This window comes from Biomphalaria glabrata, chromosome 13 (genome assembly GCF_947242115.1).
Source record: "Biomphalaria glabrata chromosome 13, xgBioGlab47.1, whole genome shotgun sequence".
In the NCBI taxonomy this organism is placed as follows: domain Eukaryota; kingdom Metazoa; phylum Mollusca; class Gastropoda; family Planorbidae; genus Biomphalaria; species Biomphalaria glabrata.
The window spans coordinates 22,700,515-22,711,094 of record NC_074723.1 but is presented as its reverse complement, the minus strand read 5'-3'; the positions used below and the strand labels follow the sequence as shown (position 1 = coordinate 22,711,094).

The 10,580-nt window shown below is 39.0% G+C and overlaps 2 protein-coding genes across 11 annotated transcripts in view; one reads left to right on the top strand and one right to left on the bottom strand.

Annotated features, from left to right (window-relative positions):
* LOC106064916 (ATP-dependent translocase ABCB1-like) overlaps positions 1–10,580 on the top strand; it is a 124,296-nt gene that overhangs the window by 69,819 nt on the left and 43,897 nt on the right. The window lies entirely within an intron of this gene.
* LOC106064915 (uncharacterized) overlaps positions 1–10,580 on the bottom strand; it is a 38,217-nt gene that overhangs the window by 21,326 nt on the left and 6,311 nt on the right. The window contains exon 1 of one of the 3 annotated variants that reach the window (XM_056008060.1): positions 1,079–1,398. The exons of the other annotated variants lie outside the window; for them this stretch is intronic. The gene's annotated coding sequence lies outside the window, so the exon portion shown is untranslated. Of the gene's footprint in view, positions 1–1,078; positions 1,399–10,580 lie in introns of those variants that run through there. 3 annotated transcript variants of the gene reach the window in all.

Genomic DNA, 10,580 nt, shown 5'->3' with positions numbered 1-10,580 from the left:
ACATGTAAGAAATCTAGGTCTACATGACCTCAGGATAAGTAGGTTGGCCGACCACTAGATCTAGAAATCTAGATGACCATCAGGACAAAGTAGATTGGCCCACCACTGTTATAGAACTAGATGACCCTCATGACGAAGTATGTTGGACTACCACTGCTCTAGATCTAAGTAGTTCCCAATAGTCAAAAAAAAATTAGTGATTTGCATTCAGCACTATTAGCGTAAATTGTGTCCAATAATAGGGCCCACTCTGATTACTTCTTAGAAAAATGTAAAATATAACCCACACAGACACTCTGTTATAAAACGAAAAGAACCAGATGTTGTTGTCAAAAGACTCTTACTGTCGAAAAAAAATTAAAAATTTACACAATTATTTTTTTTTTTATTTCGTCAAATAGCCCTACGTTGGTTAGATAGATCTGTTCCGTTAAAGGTACATATAGTGTCAATATAGGAATATAGGCTAGTCTAAGTAGTATGTAGGCATGACTAATCCCACCACATATCACCCATCATGACAATAAAATTGCCTACTATTCCTTTCTCTTCTTGTACCGGTATCTATAAATGTAAAGAACTAGATCTACAATATAGACTCTAGACTAGATTATATCAAAATTAAAGTAACGTGGGCCATTGGTAGGCAAGCACTGACAGTTTTTTTTATGGTTATAATAATAATAATAGTCTTTATTATCCGTGAGGAAATTTGTCTTACAATTTGTGCATTACACCAAACAGTACATATAGATTATATAGTAACTATGAAAAAATATGTACATTCATACCTGACTCACTCATAACATAATTTACATTTCTTCTGTTTTCATAGCGCTTGAGCTGTCCCTAGATATCAGCGCTATGCTGGGTACTATGATGTTATTAGTGATACAAAATATATGATTATTATTACGTTAGAGAGTAGTATCAGTGTGTTAAGGTAAATCTGGCAGTAGTCCTAAGATCACAACTCGTGTTGACTTGGTACTGAAGTAACGTTGAACTCATTCAAGGAGTCCTAGAGAATAAGAGTTTGACTTACACACACATCTAGACCTAGGCCTACTTTACTCACATTGGGACGTTAAACAGGTCGGGCTTCAACGGCGATCTTCCTGATTAACGATTCCTTTCATTCTATCACACAGTTATCACTCCAATAACACAATAGCACATTCAACACAGCACACTAGCTGAACACAACAATGAGAACAATGTAATCCACAGCGCGTGCGTGTAGGAAATGAAATGTGTAGATCTAAATCTAGCACATGCTGAACTTAAAAGCACGGGCAGCTAGGACGCCATCCTTCCTTGCAATGGCAGTCTTTAACAGTGCTGTTCTCGCCACGCTAAACAAAGCTATCGATTGTCAGACACAGGGCGGCCTTGAGCCGTATATACACAGGAATGAAACGCGCCCCCCCCCTCCCTGCGTTCCCCCACTCTCGTACAGTGGGCCTATGTGTGACATCAAAACACACACGTCGTCTGTTTCGTGGATGACATCACAGTGTTATTTATAGCCACGTCCAGGAGGAGAGGGGGAGATTTGAACATTTAGAAAATATTTTTTAAAAAATAGGGAGAGTGAGTAAAACAGGTGTGAGGGGGGGGGGGATGTCTGGTTGTTCTATAATGCATGTAAGAAATGATCTGTCTCCATTCATGTGCACTTTGACTCTATGTGCTTGTGATGTCGAAACGAGTAAAAGTCAATGGAGCATAGGACGAGACTTGTAGTGTGTCCACGATGACGTAGTAAAGCTAGGTCTAGATCTAGTCAAGAACTATCGGAATGCTAATTTTAAAAAAGGAAATAGTCCTATTTACAAAAGCTTTATCAACTCACTATTTCTGTCTGATACACACTTTTTGAATACGTTATTTCTCCCACTTCCCATTCTCGGATAAATTGCAACTTTGTACAGTTATTTATTGTCGAAGACAACGCTCATGAATAAATAAATATATATATTTATATATAATATTAGTGGCATTTGTACGTCTGTAAATGTGGAGCTCTTCCCTTTTGCTTCTTTTTTTAAACTATTTATTTCTATTTTGCTTGTTCATGTTATGCTAATGCTAGTAAGATTTTACCATCCCCGCGTCACTGTGCGATATAACGTATGCATACTTTAAAGCTGTTAGGATGCAGTGCTAGACACACAATATCCTCGTTAACCGTTGGTCATTCAGATATTGTCTAAATCAGCTTGTAATTTCAATCAATCTAATGCAAATGCAATGAAAACGTGTAAGGATGTTCTTCTCCCCCCCCCCTTTTTTTTTAAACGTAAAAATGATGAACATTCCTTGATCAGAATGATGATAATTTATGATGTACAGTGAATTCCATAATAAGAAAAATATATTTTTAAAAAAAAATTAAATTTAAGTGTAATTGTATCATTAATTTGGAGAACGAATGGGGTTTCTGGATGCGGGGTTTTGATAGCTTCTAAAATTATTTTATAAAAAAAAGAAGTTGTCAGATTCAGTTGTTATTCTTATAGATATTTATAGTAGAATACCTTAGTAAGCTCTTTGACTAGCGCAACTAACAGCGATAGTCTTTAGATTCAATTTGAAAGAAAAGCAGGATGGCTGATTATATAACAGACACTATGTCACACCAAGCGCTATCGTTCATAATACAATTACGTAACAACCACAATTCCCCCATTCCTTTCATTTATTTTTATTCCCTTTTTCGAAACTACAGAAAAGATAAAAGCTAGCAGACGTGACCAGTGAGCGTTGAAGATTATTTCTCTAACATTTCATAGAAGTCTGGCACCGGTATATTAATTTCTGCTCTGTCAGCTCACGTTCTGTGACCTTTGGGGTGGATGGTCCCTCGTACTAGCTCTACTATTTGTACTAACAGGAAAGGAAACACAAGAAAACATACACAGCTCTATATATATAACCTGGCTCAATCAGCCTCTTGTGGATCTAGAGCTACCACTGGGCATAGACCAGTGACGTAAAGGTGTAAAGAAGACTTAACGATTTACTCCTGACACGTGAAAACAAATCGCGGAGTCGGCGCCAGACTGGGGGGGGGGGTAACAACACTCTGTACGTCATGGCTGAAGTCATTCACCGTGAGTAGACAAACAAACGTTCGCCAGTTAGTTCCTTCCCCCCCCTCCTCTGAACTTCTGCAGGTAGCCTCCCCTCTTTGCAGTGATTGAAAAAGTTGTCCACACTTTTATGTATGTGTTCCAGCATGCTATAACAGTTAGGTCTGCTTGTAGTTTTAAACTTCATGGATGCGAGCAACTAAAGGACATACTAACACACATATACACTTTTATAACTTGACCTGTCTGTCGGTCGTTACGTCTGTCCACTGTCGTATTGTTGTTGTTTTAAGAAAAAGACCACTGCAGTAATCAACGATTTCGACCGCTCCTCCAAGCATCCATTATAATGAACTCAGAAAATAAATCTGATTTGCATTATCAATAAATAAGTAAAAAGAAAACTGGCTTTTCCAAGAAACTGGCTTTCATACTTCAGAATGTTCTAACTGTATTTAAATAAAACATTAAAGCTGCATTGAATTATGTTGAAACAAACCTTTAGTAAAGTTCACAAAACAAGCACACACAAAACAAAACGAGTAATATGTAAATAACTTTTCATCGATTCCAACTACATGCTCAAATAAATAGGACCGGATTGAGTGGGATCTGGTCTGATTGAATACGGATCGGATTGAGTGGGATCTGATCTGATTGAATACGGACCGGACTGAGTGGGATCTGGTCTGATTGAGTACGGATCGGATTGAGTGGGATCTGATCTAATTGAATACGGATCGGATTGACATTAAAAAAATTAATTGTCCAGTATGGAGATCGAACCCACGACTTACCAGTATTAGCGTGACGCTTTATCAACTTTGCTACTAGTTTCGGGAATTGTCACGATGCTTACAAAGCTAATAGCAGGCGACCTGATTATACTGGACTCTTTTTTCTAATTTTTTTTTTTTTTTCTGTTAATATTTCATGTAATTTGTTACTACTCAATGTTTCAATGGATGTGCACTGTGTCTTTTGGATTCTAATGTTGGTATGGATTTTAATTTGTGTGGAAACGTGTATTTCAGTGGAGTTTTGTGGTAAGACGCTTGACAGTATGGACAACACACCCGCCATCTTGGAACCTAATAACGAGCCTAAGCCCAAGGCTTTTACCGAACAAATCCCTAGCGCAAAACGTAAGAAGAGAGGACGTAGAGGAGGAATACGAGTTAAGTGTAGAAGAAGAGGACAAAGAGGCTTCCTACCACCCATCGTAACAGGCAATGTTAGGTCTTTACAAAATAAGATGGAAGAATTAACAGGTTGCTGTGAACATTTGTATCAATTTAGAGAGTGTTCCTTAATGTGTTTCACTGAAACCTGGCTCAATGATACGATACCCGACTCTTCTGTTGATCTCGATAAATTTTACGTTTATAGAGCAGACAGAACAATTAATAGTGGAAAGTCAAAAGGAGGAGGACTCGCAATCTATATAAACAAGGAATACTGCAACGCCAATAATGTGAACATCAGGAATAAAATTTGTGACCCTAACATTGAACTTATGTGTGTCACACTTAGGCCCTACTACTTGCCTAGAGAATTCACCCAGGTGTGTGTTGTTGTTGTGTACATACCACCGACGGCTGACACAGCGACTGCGTCGGAAATAATTTTTGATGTGTTACACAATGTACAATCAAAACACCCGGACTCTGTTTGTATCGTAACTGGAGATTTCAACAACCTAAATATTGACAACACACTGTCAAACTATTGCCAGTATGTCTCCCTCCCCACAAGGCAGGGCAGAACGCTCGACAAATGCTACGTAAACATTAAGCAGGCTTACAAATGTAAAAGTTTGTTCCCACTTGGAGAATCTGACCATGTATTACTCCATCTTATACCAAATTACAAACCTACTCTTAAAACTACAAAGAGAGTTATAAAAACGGTCAAGATGTGGTCTGAAGAGGCTGTAGAAAAACTACGAGGATGCGTTGAGAAAACTAACTGGGAAATCTTTATTGAGAACTGTCCAGACATAAACGAACTAACAGAAACTGTTACCTCATATCTATCATTCTGCGAGGAGTTAACAATTCCAACAAAAACAATACAAGTCTATGGAAACAATAAGCCCTGGATGACCAAAAAAATCAAACACCTTATTACTGAAAAGAAAACAAAGTATAAGGCTAGCAACGAAGAGTTTATAAATGCTAAAAATAAACTGAGAAAAGCAATAATTGAAGGGAAAAAAACATACAAAGAAAAAATTGAGAATTTCTTTGCAAAGAACAACTCAAAACAATGCTGGGAGGGATTAAAGAAAATAACAGGCTGCGCCTCAAAACGAAAACAAATTTTAGTGGCTGATGATGAGAAATTCGCCAACGAACTAAATTATTTCTATTCTCGTTTTGACAAAGAAGATTTTGTTGAACTACACAAAGAACTTTTCAACACTCTGTCCAAAGGAAAACAAGAGCCCTACGTCAATTTTGTAACGGAGGATGAAGTGACATTGTTATTTAAGAGAGTAGACGTAACAAAAGCTTGTGGACCGGACAAAATTAGTGGCAAGCTGATCAAGCTATGTGCGGGGCAAATTTCTTCTATCTTCTGTCATATCTTTAACCAGTCATTGCAAACGTGCGTAATTCCAAACATCTGGAAAACTTCAGAAATCATACCAGTGCCTAAGAAACCAAAAATAGATTGCTTAAATGATTTCCGCCCAGTAGCACTAACACCTATTGTTATGAAATGTTTTGAAAAATATATTCTGAAACAACTTGTAGCAAAAGTCAATAACAGCCTAGACCCTCACCAATTTGCATACAAAGCAGCTAGAGGAACTGAGGATGCCATTCTATTGCTTTTGGACCAGCTTTATAAGCATCTCGATATACCCAAAACATATGCACGAGTCCTCTTCGTAGATTTCTCCTCGGCTTTCAATACCATACAGCCACATCTAATGATAAACAAACTGAGTAACTTAAATGTAAGCCCTTACTTGCAAGCATGGGTTCTAAACTTTTTAACCCAACGGCCCCAGTATGTTAAAGTCAACAACACCAAATCGTCAACTCGAGTACTATGTACGGGTGCTCCACAAGGTTGTGTACTTTCTCCTGTGCTATACACTCTTTACACTAATGACATAAGAAGCATCTATGACTCAGTTAAACTCATTAAATTCGCTGATGATACTGCCATAGTCGGTCTTATTTCAGGAGACGAAACAGTATCGAAGCTCGATAGAAGAGTTTACAAACTGGTGCACCGACAACTTTCTAGAACTGAATGTAACAAAAACTAAAGAACTTATAATAGATTTTAGAAAGAAAAAACAAACTATACGTGAACTGCAAATAAACACTACATCTATAGAACAAGTAAAGGCATATAAATATCTAGGCATTATCATCAACAACAAGCTTTCATGGGAAGACCACCTTGGAACTCTGACAAAGAAAACAGCCCAGCGACTCTTTTTTCTATACAAACTCAACAGTTTTAAATTAAACAAGAAGATCCTTGAGACATTTTACGGCGCGACAGTACAAAATCTGCTAACATACGGAATAAGTTGTTGGCAAGGCAACGCCTCATCTAAACTGTTGCAACGTCTAGAAAACATCATTAAAAAAGCATCAAAAATTACACTCACAACATTACCACATTTAAAGGAACTTTTTGAACAAACGTGCCTAAGAAAAATCGAAAAAATCTTGGAAGACAACGGCCACCCGCTCCATCAGAACTACGCCAGGTCGTCGCGAAGTGGGCGACTGCTGTCAATCAAAACAAGAACGGAGCGGTACAAAAACTCGTTCGTACCTCACTCGGTCAGACTCTATCACCGCCACTCATTGATCAGGGAACATGAAATGCACCAAGATACCTGTGTGTAGTCGCTGAATGAACTCTTTATGTTGTCTGTTGTATTTATGTGTATTTTTCTGTTGTGTTGTCTTTATATGAGAAACGAGTCCTTGTAATCACAACAAATTTCCGTAAGGATCAATAAAGCAGTCTTAGTCTTAGTCTTAGTCTTAAAAAGGATGAATACATTATATAAACCAAATAAAGGTTTGGAGAACTGAGCTCGGAATGGACTCCTGAGTTAAATGTCCCATAGTCTTGACTTTAACTTTTCTTGTTGGGAAATAAATTATGGGGCAGGGGGAGCTAAAATTTAGAGTTAATAGAAAGAAAAAAGAGAGTTGGGGGTGTGGGTGCTGGAGGCAGACACTGTTAGCAGGCTGGTAGTAATGACCTGGGGGGGGGGGGATGATACGGCACGTAGAGGCAAACAAAATAAGCTTTGAGATTTCTTTTTCCTCTACCTCTCCACGGCATCAATCGAATTGATTTCATCTGCAACATACTCTCACAGAGAAGGAACGGAGAAGGGGTGTGGTGGGGGGGGTGTCTAATGGGGGACGAGGAAAAGTTTAGCCCAACCTCCCCTTCCCCCATTTCATTTCCGCATTCCATTCTATCGTGGCAGTGTTCTGGGATAATAGAGAGTTAGTGAGAACATTGCTTTGGAATATAATGCTAAAAATGAGGACTGGAGACTCTGAAATAATAAAGATATCCAATATCGAGGGATTTTACTTGAAATAATGAGAACCAAGATTAGAAGTATGCATGAAATAATTTGGGGAAAAATGTGTACCAAAACATTGACACGCGGATACTCTACTAATAATTGACAATTTGTTTATCAATGCGATTCGATAGAATTTATCCTCTCATTTGAATGATTTGTACAAATTTCATGCTTCATTACTGATCCTTCTCAGTGTCCAGAAAGTGAGCTAGAAACTGGTAAGATTAATTGCAGACCTAGTGGTGGTCCAGCTTGCTGGAACGTAACGTGTTCAATGTTGCAAGGTTCCACCCTAAGATTCTTTCACTTCAAACACAGTCACACTGATCTTGAAAGTGTCAAGTACTAGAAACTCTAGGCCAGTAAAAGAGAACAAGTGCTCCCTCTCACAGGCCAGAATGAGAACAGTGTACACTGTTCTGTCTGGCGGGGGGGGGGGGGGGCAGACTCGCGGATAGAGGCCGCGTACACCGGGACCCTCGCCATTTTTCTTTTCTATACCAGGCAAACCGTGCAAGACACGCCATTTATGTAACGGCCCTTTGAGGAACGGCGCCTGGATTGTTTCAAGGTTGTGGGAGCTTTTTTTTTACAATTCCGCACAGTGCAATGAGGATGCTCTCGCACCCCGTTAGGCACCCACATGGGAGTCTTGTTTTGCTACTCTTTGGCCTAATCGTTTCATCCTACGATCGTTTCCACCCGGGCGCCACTATGAGGCAGAGTAGCAAGACCGGGGCCACACTTATCTACAAATAACTTAGTTCGAATGGGCTTTCTGTGCGTAACTTTCTTTATATCTCTCTGGCAGTAGTTTACCGAGCTGGTCCAGACTTCGGGTCATGCCTGCCTGGTGCGTAGACAACCAGCACATTTCAGAACTATAAACATGACGGCTCCCGTAGAGTGCACGTATGCGATCAACTCGGCGTTGACCCGGCATGGTCAGGTACTCCCCGAGTCGAGACGTCACGGAAGATCGACACAGATCAAAAAAAAATTTGTCTAGTACTCTCCCAGACAGCACAACACACCTAGTAGTTTATAGACAGCACACCACATGAACCAAGCGTTTGGATTAGACTAGAGTAGGAAAAGACTATCGGAAGAATTTTAATGAGGAAACAAATAGTGAGGAGGGGTAAGTTTTAAAAAGATATATAACAAGGGAAGTTTGTGCTACACAAACTCGTAGGCGGAAGTATTGCCAACAAATAAATTTTATTTCAACCAAGGATGTAGTAATTTGTTGTATCAGATACACTCTATTAAAACGTAATTACCGCGTTATTGAATAAAAATTTGCGGCTTTTGTCGACGAAAAGTCGTTGATGATTTTGCTGAAATCTTAAATCCCGGAGTAAAATCGAAAATTGGATTTTCTAAATTATCCCTACTGTATGGGTTCCTTTCTTGAGGAGTCCCTTGGGCAGTTGCCACGCCTTCTCTCCCTCAAATACGGCCCTGAGCGAATGGAATAATGAATAATGACGTCTTCAGCATTTTCTGAACTATTCTATTCGCTATTTCTTTGAGACTCAGATGTTAATTCAAACTCAAACTACTCATTCTCTAGCTCGTTTTTGTTGTCTTCAATTCCTAGAGTTTAGAAGTTGGACAGGTGAAAGTCTGATTGACAATACGCGCGAGTTTGTACTCGGCAACAAACAAATGGAAATAAAACAATGAGTTCCATCAATGCCCCCCCCCCCTTTTTCCTCTCCAAACCTCACCTTCTCGTTCAATCAACCCAGCTCCAAACTTCACCTTCTCGTTCAATCAACCCAGCTCCAAACCTCACCTTCTCGTTCAATCAACCCAGCTCCAAACCTCACCTTCTCATTTAATCAGCCCAGATCCAAACCTCACCTCGTTCAATTAACCCAGCTCCAAGCCTCACCTTCTCGTTCAATCAACCTAGCTCCAAACCTCACCTTCTCATTCAATCAACCCAGCTCCAAACCTCACCTTCTCATTCAATCAACCCTGCTCCAAACCTCACCTTCTCGTTCAATCAACCCTGCTCCAAACCTCACCTTCTCGTTCAATCAACCCAGCTTGCATGAATTCCAAACACATTTCAACTCAAACTTTAGAAGCTGAAGAAAAAAGTCGCCATGTTTCCCAAACAATCTTAGTCCTTCAACACTGGCAATACTAGCAACCATAGGTGGTCCCGTTTTTTTTTCCTCTGGCTCACAGGATTCCGGCCACGTTGAGTGAAACCATTTCAAAGCTCATTTGAGAACCATTACTTACAGATGGCCTTAAATAAAGACCAGATAACGATCTAAAGGTGTGTTCTCCCTGACTGGGAGGAAAAAAATCTGCTTTGGGGAATCCCACTAAAGAGGGGGGGGGGTAAGTTTGTCAATGCATTTTCTCAGAGTTTGATTTCTATTATTAGGCCTAGTATAAGACAAACGTAAGTTTAAGCAAATTTTGACTAATTAAGCCTTCAAACAGAATCCAAATAGTTGCCAGATTTGAAATAGTTTTTTCGCGGATCGTGTAACAAATATTGGCATAATTCTAATCAGTTTGACTGATATGATAACCATTCTATTTATCTGCTGTTCATTTGTTAGCTCTACATAATTACAGAAGTGTTTTTGTTTTGTTTTTTTTAAATAAATGAGTTCCTACTTTATGTTCAAATAAACTTCAGTATTACTTTTGTATTGGGGGTGACTATTGCAATAGGGATATTACTGATACTCGGTACAAAAAAAAATGCAATGTAATTGATAGTTCACTGAGTCCTATAGATGGAACGCTGGGCTTTAACAGTAAATAAAAAATTAATTTAATAATTAAGAAAAATAATACATTTTAATAATTAATGAAGAGCTCTTTCTAAAATGTTAATAACATGTGTTGTCACGCAGCGTGACTTCATGTCC